Raw genomic sequence first — 14,708 nt, forward strand, 5'->3', positions numbered from 1 at the left:
CAGAATAAAGAAAGAGAAAAATCACTATTCTTCCTCAGTTCCATAATTCAAGACAAGTTTATTGCAGGACACTTGTAATACACTAGCTTTTTGTTTTATAAAGAAACCCTTTCTAAGAATTTTAGGCCATGTTGCATATTATTACACAACACCTGCGTGTCATTCATATTAGCCAAACAAATCAAGTCATAGTCACGTGCTGCCAGGTACATGCGATGCATACTGCTCTATGAGCAGAAAGACAAAAAAAGAAACAGCCTCTCCTCAACTAATTCCGATGCTCCACAGCCCTCCTTCTATGTCCTGCAGGAATTTCCCCCAATAAACCCAATTGGTTCTGGTCAGGATTATTAAAGATGTCACTGAGTCTGGATTCTGCTTGAGTCCTTTGCGTGGCAAGGGCACAGCACATGAGAGTGGTTTATCAAGATGGAAGGAAAGGACGGGCAAGTGAAGGAATCCAAGAAAGGAAAGAGCCAAAGGGAGAGGACATATGCTGCCTCCTTACAGCGTCTGCAGTGGCAGAGCAACTACAGCCTGAAGGCTCAACCATGCCAACAGGGACTCCTGTGAATTATTTACTCCCGGGCCCCATTGTAGATGCTTCCCCCTGTAGGGCTTCTCTCCTCTGGGTTCCTGGCTTATGGAAGGTCCCTAGCAGGGTGCCAGATGAAGTACTGAAGGTCGGAATTGTCTATTTTTTTCCCATCCAACCTCTTTGTAGGTAATTTTGCCAGACATTTTTAAGGAACATAAATACGGAGTCAGGGTTATGTCATAAGTACTATGCGAGATAAAACATAATCTTGACCAAGTAATCTAATTTCACAGGCGCAGGTATTCATTGCCACTTGTGCACTTAAATTTCCTCACACATAAAATCAACAACCCACGCATGTAGAAGTCAACAGCCAAGCAGGCAAATCGCCATCGCGCATGAGAGTGCACTGTGGCAGCAAAATAACTGGTGCTTCTGTACCGTATTTGCTTATATATGGGACCATGAAGTTTGTCAAGTTAACTAACAACAATCTCAATTAATTAAATCACAGGATTACCTTAATATAATAAGAATTAGCGCTGTCAGCGTTAATCTCGTTAAAATGACGTTAACGCCATAACTGCATTAACGCGGCAAATGGATTGCATTTAATAATAATGGATTGCATTTATATAGCGCTTTTCTAGGCACCCAAAGCGCTTTACAATTCCACTATTCATTCACTCTCACATTCACACGCTGGCGCAGGCAAACCACAGTTGTATCCACAGCTGCCCTGGGGCAGACTGACATCTCCCTTAACGAATAACAAATCTCCGTTAACGAGTTAGAGCGGATCGCCCCGTGCGTGTGGCTGCACGGCGTTAGCGCAGTTAACTCATTAAAGTCATTTTAACAAGATTAACGCTGACAGCACTAATAAGTGGAGATATCATCTGAATTTCAGGAGCGAGACAACTCCTCCTTCACACCCCTTCCGACCTCAGACTATAAATGCCCCCTTCTCCAATACCCGCTGTTCTCATTTTCATGCCCCACCCTTCCCCCCCATTTTCCCTGTCTTCTACTCTTCTCCTCCTCCCTTCCTTCAATCACTTCTCATTAGTACATGGGGATCTGCCCGGCCCGGGAGCCATCGCCAGTCCCCTTTGACGCCTTCCCCAAAGCGCAGCACCAGTTCATACTTCCTCATTCCTCATCGCTCACCCTTCCGAGGTTGTGGTCCCAGCTAGTGAATAATACTTTATAATGATTTTTTTTAAAAACCTTCATTCCGAGGTGCACACATGATGCCTAAGAAAGGGGGAAAATAGCTTTTCATGGTCAATTCTATTTGTTCACTTTTCCAAAATGTGAACAAATAGGTGTAAACCGTGTTTGTGTAACTGCCAGATGTCACTCAGTGAAACACAGTACAAGTCTGGCTGTAAGGGCTCCACGATAGTAATTTTTCCAGATAATAGTCCCTCTAAAAGAAAACAATGCAACAGACAACAGACTGTCTTTCGTTTACAACGCAACATGACAATGGCAAACCGCTGATTTGCCTGATCTGAAATGGTAAGACTGCCATACCCTGAGCTAGTGTCTAAACAAACACTAACTCACTGTAACGCAGTAAACTGAACCTGTCAGTCACAGAGGTTGTGGCATCACTGCTTTGAAAGTGACAAATCACATTAGGACCCCTGTACTTTTTGGGCTCTGCCCTCCAGACTGCTTGAAGTCAGATTGAATTGAAGGAGCAGAATTCAGCTTCGAGCGCAGAGTTGCCTGTAGAGCGTGAATCTGCTGCAGCGCTCGCCAAGCAGACCCTCTTGTGTGCGGCCGCTTTGCCCGCTTGGCTTCTGAGTTGTTGTTCAGTTTAGGTGCAGGGAATTTAATCGCCCAAATGTGCACTGAATACCTGCGTCTGTGAAGCTGTATTATTTGCTCGTGCACTTCACATACAAAGTTCTTTTCGTTGCTCATTTATTGGAAATTATTTGGCCTGGTTGCTGAATTTTCCCTCACTGAACAGTCACATTTGATGGTCATCAAAGTTGCACTGCTTGTGATTCATGCCCATTTATTTTTTCCATTCAAATATTTTCACAGGAGACACTATGTTATGCACAGTCACTAATAATACACATAACCGGATTGTTACTGCTTCACCTCTCAGCGGGGAAGTCAAATTTCAGGGTCACTTAGAGAATGGAGCAGATTCAGTTTCTCGCTCAAGGAAGCATCGAAAATGTAAATACCCATTTCACCCGTCTCTTGGCTGCCTCTGCTTCGTGCCTATTTTTTCACCAATTATGTTTATTAGTCTTTGTGTGGGTGTATATACATCTGCGCCTTTTTGGATGCCAGCGCACACGCATGTGTCCGTCCACGTGTGGTTGGCTGTTAGCAGTCCGTCAGCGCTCCTCTGCGTTTTCAGAAGTCTGCCCTCGCTAAATTAGAGCTTGTGTATGACTAGAGGATAATTACCATAGTTATGTACCTGCCAGTTGCCGGTGCCTGCGAGCTGTTTTTAGTGCCACCCCTGACAGAGTGCCACTTGATGGACAGCTTGAACAGAATGGGGTTCATCTACCTTACAAATTCAAGAGTGTGAGTCAGAGGCAGTGGGTGGGAGTAATGACCAGAATACCTGGGACACGATGACACAGAGGAGGAACTTTTAAGTAGCGAGTTGCTACTAGAAACTTTGTCAAAGACTTTTACACAAGTTGGGTAAAATGTTACGTTTTACTCAAACGTAACATATTATGATAGGTTTTACGTTTTTTTTACAAACGTAACATTTAGTTACGATTAGTTACGTTAGCTAGTTTACTCCTGTTTTCTTTGCTGTGGAACCAAAACTGCAATAAATGCTCAATTTAGTTAGATATTGTGAACAATGGACTCAAAAGCTTTCTATATAAAATTTCTCAGCTCTTTTTCTAGCAATATATCATTTTATTATACATGATGCTTATGACATTTTCCAAAATTCTTGAAACGAGCGTTGTGCTTGTTTAATTCGATTGCAGGCTCAGCTGTTTGACTTTTCTGTGCGCTACCGAGTCCCTAGTTTTGTTTAGTGCTCATTCTAATGAGAAGAGCTGCTTTTGTGAGTCCCGGCAGCTGATTATTTTTCTCCCGCTGGAGTTCATGCGGTGTATCTGAGGTCAACTCCCTCCTGTCTGCGCCTCTGCCTTCCTGTGTGCCCAACGTGGGCTCAGTCAGCTGGAGGGAGAGTGTATGCCAGGTAGACTACTTCCACCTCATCAAGCCTGCCCCCTTGCCCCTTCTGTCTCTCCGTCTTTCCTTCAGAGTGATTCACACACAGCGTGAATCATCCTCTTGCCACTTTTCTTCTGCTTATTCACTCCTTCAAACTCTCTCCCCAAGAAACCGGGCCACTATTCGATGCTCACAAAGTCCCCTCGCGTGTCTGAACACATGTAAAATTTATGACCTAATTTTAATGCTGCGTATGGAGCACGTGCCCTTGTAAAAGGTTCTCTCAGGAACTGAGGAGCACTGTGACAGAAATGTGGCGTGTCTCCTCTGTATAATTATCCATACGCAGAGTCCTCCAAGCTTTTATGTTCTTTTTTAATCCAAACTGGCAGCCTGCTTCTCAACAGGTCCCTTCACGCCTCAAGCATCTGTTACACAAGTTTGTTTTTGGCCATTAATGGCCGTATAATTGTGTATTCACTGGTGGCTTGTCCCAGTGGTTGTGAGAGTTATGACTGGATTTCTGTGAACAGAAATACTCAAACAACCTTTTTAACAATTACCTTATTCTGTAGAGACTGCACAGAGTGACATAGTAACACCTTAAAACTTAGTGAAAAGCATTTATTTTCTTTATTGCTTCTTAAATGTATCTGTTGAGTTACTTTAACATGTTGCCATTCTTTTTTTGGTATGTTTTATTGAGATTAATGGTTAAAAACAGACAACCACTATTAAATAAATACACTGTAACTTTTGATCATGCCAGTATTTGTGTAAAGGTCCTCCTGATATGCTTTGCATGCTACCTTGATGCCGGAGGAAAGTAGATTTCTCAGCAAGATTGACCAATTTCCTGCCCATTTCTGGAGGATTTTTCTCTTCAAAGTCCTGCAGTCACCATGTGCAGGCAATTGAGATTCTTCCATTTTTTTGTTCTTTGGAAAAATTAAAGTCATCTTGACCCTAAAAAAACATGCTTAGCTTGCTAGGATAGCAGAGATTTTAAGAATTATGTCAAAGAATTATTAGGAATCAGTATGAGCGATTAATTAAATTCTATCATGTGATATCTGGTGAGATTTTGTCGGAAGTATACGTGCAAACGCCAAAGCAGTGTGTCCTTACATTGCTGCTGAAAAGATGAGTTCTATTAAAATCTGTGGCAACTCCTCCGTGTTTTGGGTGACAGTTAAATCAGATGACTTAGTTACTGTGGGGGCTGTGATTTGCAGTCAAATGCTGTCAAGCAGTCTTTATGTTTCTGGTGAAGAATGTGTTTTCTCTCAATGACACGGCAGCCTGAATGAGATGTCAAGAGCGCTCATATGACTAAATTAGAAGTTTGTGCCATTTGCTGGCCAGGTCTGCGGGTATGGCTGTCAGCAGCTTTCAGACTATACAAGGCTTATTTCGTTTAAACTCTGCGGTAGTAGACCGGCAACTTTTGTACTCAGAATCTGTTCTGCGTTGGCCTATGTCTGTATTTGTGAGCCTTTATTGTTAAATAAAATCAACTGCACAAAATTCAAGATTCAAAAAGACGACAGTTATATTCATGAACACGGGAGTCAGCGAAGTATGGTTACCTAACTTAAGTATATTACAAATGAAAAACCAAACAAAGAAAACAAGTGTGGTGGGAAAGGGAATGCTGTTGTTCAGACTGCCAAGCAGGGGAAAGAGTGTGAGAGGGGCTGGATTTGGCTTTTAACAGGTGCCGGTTGTATTATGTTGAAGTAGAAGTAGGTTTCCAGTATTCCTGTTGCTGCCAAGCTGCCTAATTATTCGTTCTAGGACTGAAACTTCAAAGGGTGTCCAGTAAAACCAGATTCAAAGTCAAATCATTGCAGCACTAAACTTCAGTGCATCACTCTGTGATCAGAGTTCTTCATCCAGCTCAGGGAGATGATTGAACTCTGCATGTTAATGTTTTGTCCATAGAGGGGACTAGACAAAACGTATGCATCTTACATGTAAATGATCACCAATTATATAGCAGGAGGAAATACAAACCCAGCTTCAGGCAGGTCACAAGCTAGTGTACACCTAGTGCCAGTCCCAAGCCTGCGTAACCCATCCCAACACTGCTGACGTGGGTGGTTTTCACACTCCAAAGCCATTTTGTCCCTTTTCTTTTCCCCTCACCCCCAACTGTTCAATGGCAGGTGGCTGCCCCTCCCCTGAGCCTGGTTCTGCTGGAGGTTTCTACCTCTTAAAAAGGAGTTTTTCCTCCCCACTGTTATCAAGCGTATGGTCATAAGGGATTGTTTGATTATTGGGTTTTTTCTCTATTATTGTACAGTCTTTACTTTACAATATAAAGCACCTTGAGGTGACTTTTGTTATCATTTGGTGCTATATAAATAAAATTGAAATGCTCTATATTTTGTCTCCAAATAATATCAACATCTCATTGTTTCTTGGGCTTGCTCCAGAATTTAGTTTAGGCTATGTCATACTGCTGTGGAACTTGGTCATAAAACTCCACAGAGTCTGAAAGATTAGAAAGCAAAGGTTGATCTAACCTTCCAGGTGTCTGTTAGCAGCTTTAAGGGCACTGTGAGACCAAACACCAGTTCTTCTCAGTTGAACCCAATGACTCTTGGGTCCCTTTTCATCCACAAAAGGAGGTAAATGGACTCTCTTTATACTTTTGCAGCACGATCAAATAGTGCTTTTATAGTTTGGTAACTTTGGATGGTAGGCAGAGGATCTTATATGTTCAAAAGACTCAGCAATAGCTGAAATGGAGATGGAGGAATTTACTGGTAAGGCTTACGTGACAGTTTTTATGAGTATTTTGCAACATTTGATTTCACCCCAAGGCAGTAAAAATGTCTAAGCAGTTGGTTTATTTTATTATCCCCCCATGTGTCCCACCAGGGAATACTCATGGTGGATGCAAAATATCAATGACTGGCACCTGGAACAACAGCTTGGTGCACATGCTCAAATCAGCCTCACAAGCTCTTTCAAAGGACTGCCACTTCCTCACAGGCACATCGCTGGTGACAAAGTATTGTCAAGAAATATCTCTGAAACTTTAACGCTTCTTTTTACACTTTAAGATAAATCCTTTTAGCTTCAACTGAAGAGCAGAGTCTGACAGTGGAGGATAAAATTCGGTTGAATCTGTGAAAGTAGCTGTAGACGCAGCTGCATCTACAGCTGTGCAAGGCCCCTGAGGTGGAGGAGCAGTCCTGCATATACCATTTTGAGTTGCAGTAGCTGTAGGAGCATCAGTACTTTCCTTTAGATCTTTATCCCTGCTATTAACTGAAGTATACTAGTAACTGGAAAGAGTTGCATAATCTTTTGTAAACAGGTTATGCAACTCCTCTGAGAAACCCTCAGTAAATATATCCATCTTTGCCATACTAGAGACACCATTAACCCCCTGAGGGCCTCAAAGATACCAAAACCAAACAAAAGCATTTTTCTAAGCAACCTCCCAAATAATGAAATTGATAGAGGAAAAACTCTGGATGCACTTGGATCTTCCTGTTTTACACCCAGCCCCAATGAGAGCAGCATGATGAACAAAAACATGGTTTCTGGGGTGAAACATAAACATACCTGAACATGTGAATTTCTTCCAGATGCATTTTAGCCTGGAGTGTAGAGTCCAGTTAACCCTGCGGGTCTAGTGAAAGTTTGACAGAAGTATAGCTGTGCGGTACAATAAAAGTCTGATCGGTGAGAGGAATAAATTCAGGAGTCCACGAGTAGATTATTCATGATAAAATGGGAAATGCAGCAGTTGTGTAACTCCTCTTTTTAAAAATGAATTTTTCTCTTTCCCCCTGAACGTCTGGAATGGCCAGTTCCTCTGTGTGTCATGAGATGATTAGTATTGGGTGTGAATGGTGCGCCACTTCCCCAAGACGCGAAAATGAGCACCTGTCACCTCGAGTTATTGCTGATGTGCTGGCATTTTGGAAATGCCGTGATATACGCTCTCGGTCTCCCCTCTGTCCACCCCTTCTGTCTCTTGTTTCATGTCTCACTGCTTCGGGGTTAATGAAATGCCCCCGTTGAAGAGCTGGAATGAAGGATTGTTAAGTCCGTACGAGCTTTCAACTTCCTCCTACGCATTTTCTCAACCTGTGCCTCGCTGCATGACTGAGCCCTGGCGACGCATCACCGCTGGCTAATGTATTCGACTGAAGTGCTTGTGAGGAGCTAGTGCTTTCATCAGGATGTGTTTTTTGTTATTGTGATTCCCTTCTTAATTATTGCACTACTCAATCAAACACATGTAAACATTAAGCCTAGCGTCTTACTCCAAAAGATAATACAATTTAAATCCCGAGGGCTTCCTCTTTCGCAAACTGTTCGCTCACGCTTCACTCGAAGATTTGTGACAAAGTGTTTACACACACACACTCACCAAATGTACCAAATGTGTGTGCAGTCACTTCTGTACTGTGGTTGGTGATGCATCACCTGACAGCTGACTGATGAATCACTGACCTTTTACTCCTGTCCTCATGGGTATTTCGCCATCTCATGAAACTGCGGTGGTCTGCTGCTCATTGACACTTTGGTTCTCACCTGAATTATGACTATGTGGGAGTGCGATACAGATAGCATAGGAAAGACTGGAGACGGCTCATCCAGAATCAAAGATCCTTCATCCCTCACCGATTCCCTTGCACTTCCCCTCTCTTTCTTAGTCGCATTCTTTGATCGTGTTTACAGTGCGGTTGTTTATGAGAGTTATTTGCAGCTTATCCTTGGGCAGTGTGCAGTATGGTGGCTGAGTTTTACCCGAAGCTAGAAAAGTTAGCAAAGCAGTTTCCACACTGAGGAAGTTTAAAGTATGAAACTGCAGAACTGCAATGGGAGTAGACAGTTCGCCCATACTTATATGAAAGGCTGCTGCTACTGTGGCTGAACTAAACAGACTGATCAGCAGAAACGCTTTAAAGCTGAACTACATGGTGTCCCCGTGTAGCAGTAAGGCATCAGACTCCCACAGCGAGGGTGTGAAGTGCAAGCCCCCCCCTTTCTCTTTTTTTCTATGTTGATGTCACTGCTCATATGTGTCTGGGTGGCACATGAATGAGTGTGGATTATTAGGAAGGCCATTTACAGAAAGCAAAAGCTATGGCTTTCTTCTAATAGGATCAACGTTTCAGTGCTTTCTGTCTGTGTAAGGTTATGAAGCGGCTAATGTTTAAAACATGCTCTGCAGATCCGGCGTGACCCTCTTAAATAAATGACTGCATTGCCAAGAGAGGGAGTCATCTTAGGATTAGCTTTGCTGTGGGTGAAATGCTCTGTAGACTGTGACTCACACTGGCTGGTAAACAAGGATGCACATCGGCGTACAGATATAGACAAACTAAACAACAATAAAATGACAAAGATAAGCGACACGAGGCATATCGCCGTACGGCTCAGACTGAAACGGCTCATACATCAGTAAATATTTTCTGCTGAAAACGAGTGCATATAAACGACAAAAGCATGCATCTGCGCAGCATTTGTGTGGCAGAATGAGCACATCACCCCCAGCTTGATATCCCATAATTGCCTTCCAAAAGGCCCAAGGCTTTTTACCGTCCCACCAGCAGCATCTTGCCGCTCTGTTAGTTAACAAGGCTAGCCGGCAGCAGGAGGAGGTTAGGTGCCCTGCTGATAGTACTGCTCTGCAGTGCCGCGGCTCCATACGTTAGAATGTGCTCCTCAGAATTCTGATGTTCAAGCTGGATTTAAGTCTTTCTGCTCATTTGTCCGATGATTATAAATCCATGAGCAGATTATGCATGAGGTCAGATGGGGGAAAACACAAAGATGAGAATATCTTCTTTGATTCAAATACCAAATACACCTTATAACGACTCTACACTATTGAATATACACAGCTTAGCCAAAATTGTATGATAAGTTATAGTTCAAGGAGATAGCTGATTTGCTTGTTGCAGCATTGAATAAAGCCTGAACAACTACTACAAGGCTAAAATCGTTATTATATCCATAAAATAAGTTCCCAGTGCTTCTATAACATCCTTTTGTTTACAAGTGCAGATGCTTTTAAAAATTCAGTGTGAACTTCAATGCGCAGGCTGGCAGAGTCAGCTAAAGTGCTGCCATCCTCAAGATACCAACCAAACCAGCTTTAAAAAAAACCAAGCAAAATGCAGGTCTTGTGAGAATTGGTGCTTCAAAAAAAGAAAAGAAAGAACTTTTCACATTACTCAGCTTGTACTCCAGCATGTGTGTCATGAGGAGGCGTGTGACCTCTAAACACAACACACGATTCTTGTAACCTTGCTATTTTCCTTTGTATTGCTGCTAAGTCACTGATGAATTTCCAAACAAGTCTGATTAAAAATACTTTTTGAGACTTATATGTGATTAATTTGATGTTTTCTGACCTCTACTCCAAAATGCACTTGGCTTTCCTCTGGTTTGGACTCAGGAACTGCCAAAACAGTCAGGACCCTTTTGGACTCCTTTTACGGTCAAGCTCTTGGGGGAAAGTACCAAGTGTGGTATGAAGGAGGGGGAGATTTGCCTAATGTTTGGAGAATGTGTTTTTAAACAGGCTCCGAAGAGCTTCATTTACTTCATATAACTAGATATGCTTATGATTGAGTTGATTTGGTACGCAATTGCTGGTTAATTGTTCTTTCCTTCAGTGGGAGGAGCTACTGACTATATAGGCTGGACATGCAGCTCCTCTTGAGTAGCATAGTGTGTCAGGCCATGATAGTGAGGAGTCAACTGTAGCGATGGGCCAACCGAGTCCTTGTGAAACACTAAAACTTTTAGAGCAGATGTGTCGGATTTATATCGAGCTTTTGAAACAATCTGACACTCGTCTCCATAGTGACACTTTCTGGCCATTTTTGCTATATCGCATGGTGATAATGCTAGTTTTTTAAGCAACACAGATTTTGCGCAATTCTAACCAGTTATTAAAAATAACCATAATTAACACATTTTGGAGAAATCTCCATACAACAAAACAAGAAAAACTTTGTTAAAGACAGCGTGCTGTGACTGTAACAAACAGCGTGTTATCAAATTCAATGCACAATTTATACAATAAAATCTACAGAGAAGAGGCTAATGAGCTTATTTTCATAACCACATAGGTGTTGCGGATATATGTGTAAGCACAGTGCCCCATTAATCTTCGTGCAAGATGTTTTATCTACAATGGAATGACGTGTGAATGAATGTAGCTAATTATGCTTATGAAAAATAAAGATGAATAAGAGAAAATCAAGTGCTATGTAAAGATTTTTATTCAAAAATATCAATTTATTTAGTTTTGTTTTAGCTTCTTCTTTTGCAAATTGGAAAAAAATCAAAAATCATCACATACATGTCTACATGAAACGCTTATTTCATGTAGACATGTACACAATGGGATTTCTTTTTTAAATAAAGGTGCAGGTTTACAACTTGGCACTAGACTAATGGTTCATGTTACACATCAGCTATGTATCTTTTGACCGCTACGGTGGCATTATCTGTTGCCCTGCAGGTACTATGGGTTTCACTAACTCAACTGTCAATAGGGTCCCACAAACTGCCCTTTGCTGTGATTGCTGCTGCTAACAATAATAATAATAATGATGATGATGACTTTTAAGCTTTCTGGGAGTTTTCGGTGTCACTAGGTTTTTTCTACACACTGTCAATCAAGGCTAGAAACAACAGGCTAGCCGCTTGTCAAAACTGGGGTCAAAAGCTCCAAAAATAGCCACGTCATGTGATCAAGTGACGTGGGCATTTTGAACCACAAAGCAGGCTTTCAAAACATCTGTGTAAGCTCAACACAGCGTCAAAACATCAGCATCGGGCATCCCGTGCCTGGTTGCAGCTCCTCTTGGGGAGTGTAGCCTGTCAGGCCCATGATGGTGAGCAGGCCACAGTGGCTGTGCTGCCAGGGGCCTAACTGAAAGGGAGTTAAGGCTGGTGCAGAATTGTTTTGTCAGTTGTTAAGTTTAGTTTTGGTTCATTAACATCCAGTTTTTAGCCCAGTCACTGTTACACTCTGCATTAATAATAAACTTAAATTTAAGCCCTTTCCTTAACCGGGTTCACTAGAATTTGCAGATCCTGCTGAGTGGTGTGTAGGTAGATGGCTCATCATCAATCATTCATACTGACATTTCCTTTGATCTAATGTCTCTCTGTGTGTTTATTTATACACACACTCTGTGTGACGGTGTGTATTTCTCTGTGTGAGCGTTGAGCCGAGCCTGCACGAGTGCAGTTTCATGCCTGTGCTAAGGTGGACGTGTGGTGTGTGCATTTTCGATGGTGTGTGTCCGAGCTGTGTGCGCAGGAGAGAGGGTTTAGACAGGTGCCGTGCTGCAGGTTTAATGACCTGAGGTGTGGCTGACTTCCCTTTGCCAATCTGAATCTCTTCTCTGTGCCCAACAGAGTGTGACACAGTCTGAGCGCATGGCTGGTGACAGGTGGGGGCAGGTGGAGGCCTCGTGACAAACTAAGGCAGAAGCAGAAAGTCTGTGTATTTCCTCGGGCTGCACCTCCACCTGAATGCTAAGTGTTTGAGAAGAGTTCTTATACTGACACGCAGCAGCTGCCAACATGCACCTTGAAAGCTTGACTAAGCACGTGCTCACAAGCATCATACACGACACTCTCACACGTTTCAGAAAGGCTAAACTCAACCACACCATCATCCAAATCCCATCCCTACCCTTTCACTTTCTCTGAATCTCCACTCCTTGTGGTAACTGGGACCGCAGGCATGCCTCTAATAGCTCCCACAATGCACCAGCACAAATTGGTTTTCACTCACATGGCTTACCCCCTCCCTGCTCCTCTCCTTCCATTGCTCTCTGTTCCTTGCTTTATTTCTACTTTTCTTTATTTTGTCCTCATCTCCTCCGCCCCTGCTCCCGCTCCCTCCCCCTGCTCCTGCTCCCGTCCAGCAGGGCCCACCTGTCAGCTTGTTTCTTTCAGTCAGTCAGTCTTTTCCCAACATAACTGCTGATGTAAGTGCCTGCAGCTCCCGCCCAGATGACTGCATAGTGGGAGATGAGCCCTACGTTCAGCTAATGGCTACCAGTAGCATCAAAACAATATCAAATTGCATTGACGTTGTAGTAATAAATGAAATATGCATCTTACTGTCATCCCGTCTGTTCTCAGAAGCCTTTCTTGTCTGGCTGTCGGCCAGAGCGTTTCTCAGAGGGAGCTTTGTGTGTTTTAGCAAATTGCAAGTGGCTTTTTGTGCTTTGAATGATGACGCTGGTGTCATTCAGAATACATAAGTGGACAGTGATTGATTCTCATTGAACTCAGGATGTGCATGTGTGTGTGTTCCATCGATTGGTGGTCAAGTCCACACATGACTCTAACCATTTAGATGATACACAACACTGAAAACCTGTTTTCTCCACATATACATTTTTTCTTTAATTTAAAAGAGCAACATCGTATTTTCAAGAAGTACCTCCTTAGCCACATAAACTAGTAAAGGGGGAGTACACAGGCTGTGGACAGGGTGAACATGTATTGCCTTAGAAGTTCTCAGTGTGATAATCGCAGGCGCCACTAAGCCTCCACAATTTGATTGGGGGGTGTGAGGGATGTGTAGAGGACATTTATCAGCATGACACAGGACACAATGCTCTTTGTTTGATTGGTCAAATTAGTGGAAGCTCATTTGCTTTCACTGCAAAATCCTTTACAGGGCTTTTCTGTTGTGTTAATTAAGCCGGAGCAAGAATTCTGTATGCCACTTGCATACTGGGTTTGCAAAGAAGAGAAGGAGATCATTGTTATTCCTCTCTTTCTCCTCAGAGGCATTGTAGTTGGGTTCTCTTTTATTGGGCTTTTTTTGTGATTCGCACCAAAGATGAACTTCTTAAATATATATTTGCTAAAATTAGTTTGGTTTAATTTTCCTCTGACAATTAGCTCCGCTGAATGCAAATTCTCCAGAGTTTTTCCTCTGTGGAAGCTGGAGTATTGCCAGCACCCAGTGTTTTGTTGTAGGAGAGATCAGACTTCCTGCAGCAGCCCTCTGATTTTGTCGGATGATGAGAGAATTAGGGTTGTATTAAGTCCGACAATTGCTTTTTCTCAGTCTGGGGACAATTTCTGTTGACTTATGAATTTGCAGTTTTTATGTAAGCCTTTAAAAATAAAACCCTTTCAGAGCAAGAAAAGCATTTTCCTCGGGTCTCCTGGGTTAAGTGAGTCCTCTGGTGTTTTTTAACAAAACATTTTGTCCTGTGATGTTGATTACAAGTTATTGTATGTATGTTTTTTGTTTGGTTTTTTTTGCAGTTAAGCTGGAAATATGTTGAGACAGGAGGATGTTTTTTGGGCTTAAAACAAGTGAGAAAGCAAGGCTGGAAAACCCTCAAGCTCTCAGGATTTGGAGAGCTGTCATGGGGTTATTAATAAATAATAAATAACACAATAAATCCTGTGCTGACATCTTATTGGACATTTGTGCTTTGAAACAGTAATGTCTACATGTAAGTTCTCCAGTCACGCTCCAGCTCACTTATTTAGTCTACAAATACTTAACCCACCTCGTTTCCTGCTTGTATAGCCTGCCATGTGCACCCTTTACACAAACTGAGAATCGCTGGTGCTGTAGCCTCACACGGACTCTCTACCTCTGTCCTCTAATTAATCAACCAAAGCAGCCATCAGATAAGGTGCGAAGTCCCGAATGCTAACCAGTCTTGTTTCCTCTGAGTTCATTCAGAGACTGTTTTTGTTTTGAAACAACATCATAGCAAAATGCCATGACACAGAGCAGTGCCGTCTCCCACTTCCTCAAAAAAAGCATTGCTCGTCTTTCTCCGTGGCCTGTTTTATGTCATTTGCCATTTCGCTGAAGCTTTGTTTGGCCTGCTAGTTTTTAGATGCCGCTCTGGCTGATCTGTTCCACCAAGGTTCAATGTGTGTGCAGCTCGGATTAGAGGCTAACATAAAGTGTTCAGAACTTGGGTTATGTAGCACAATTTCTTTTATCAAC

At 42.5% G+C, this 14,708-nt stretch overlaps 1 protein-coding gene across 2 annotated transcripts in view; it reads left to right on the plus strand.

Annotated features, from left to right (window-relative positions):
• The window catches only part of LOC134643020 (1-phosphatidylinositol 4,5-bisphosphate phosphodiesterase beta-1-like), a 122,023-nt gene that overhangs the window by 50,664 nt on the left and 56,651 nt on the right, over positions 1-14,708 (plus strand). The window lies entirely within an intron of this gene.

Source organism: Pelmatolapia mariae, linkage group LG15, assembly GCF_036321145.2.
Source record: "Pelmatolapia mariae isolate MD_Pm_ZW linkage group LG15, Pm_UMD_F_2, whole genome shotgun sequence".
NCBI classification, from domain to species: Eukaryota; Metazoa; Chordata; class Actinopteri; order Cichliformes; family Cichlidae; genus Pelmatolapia; species Pelmatolapia mariae.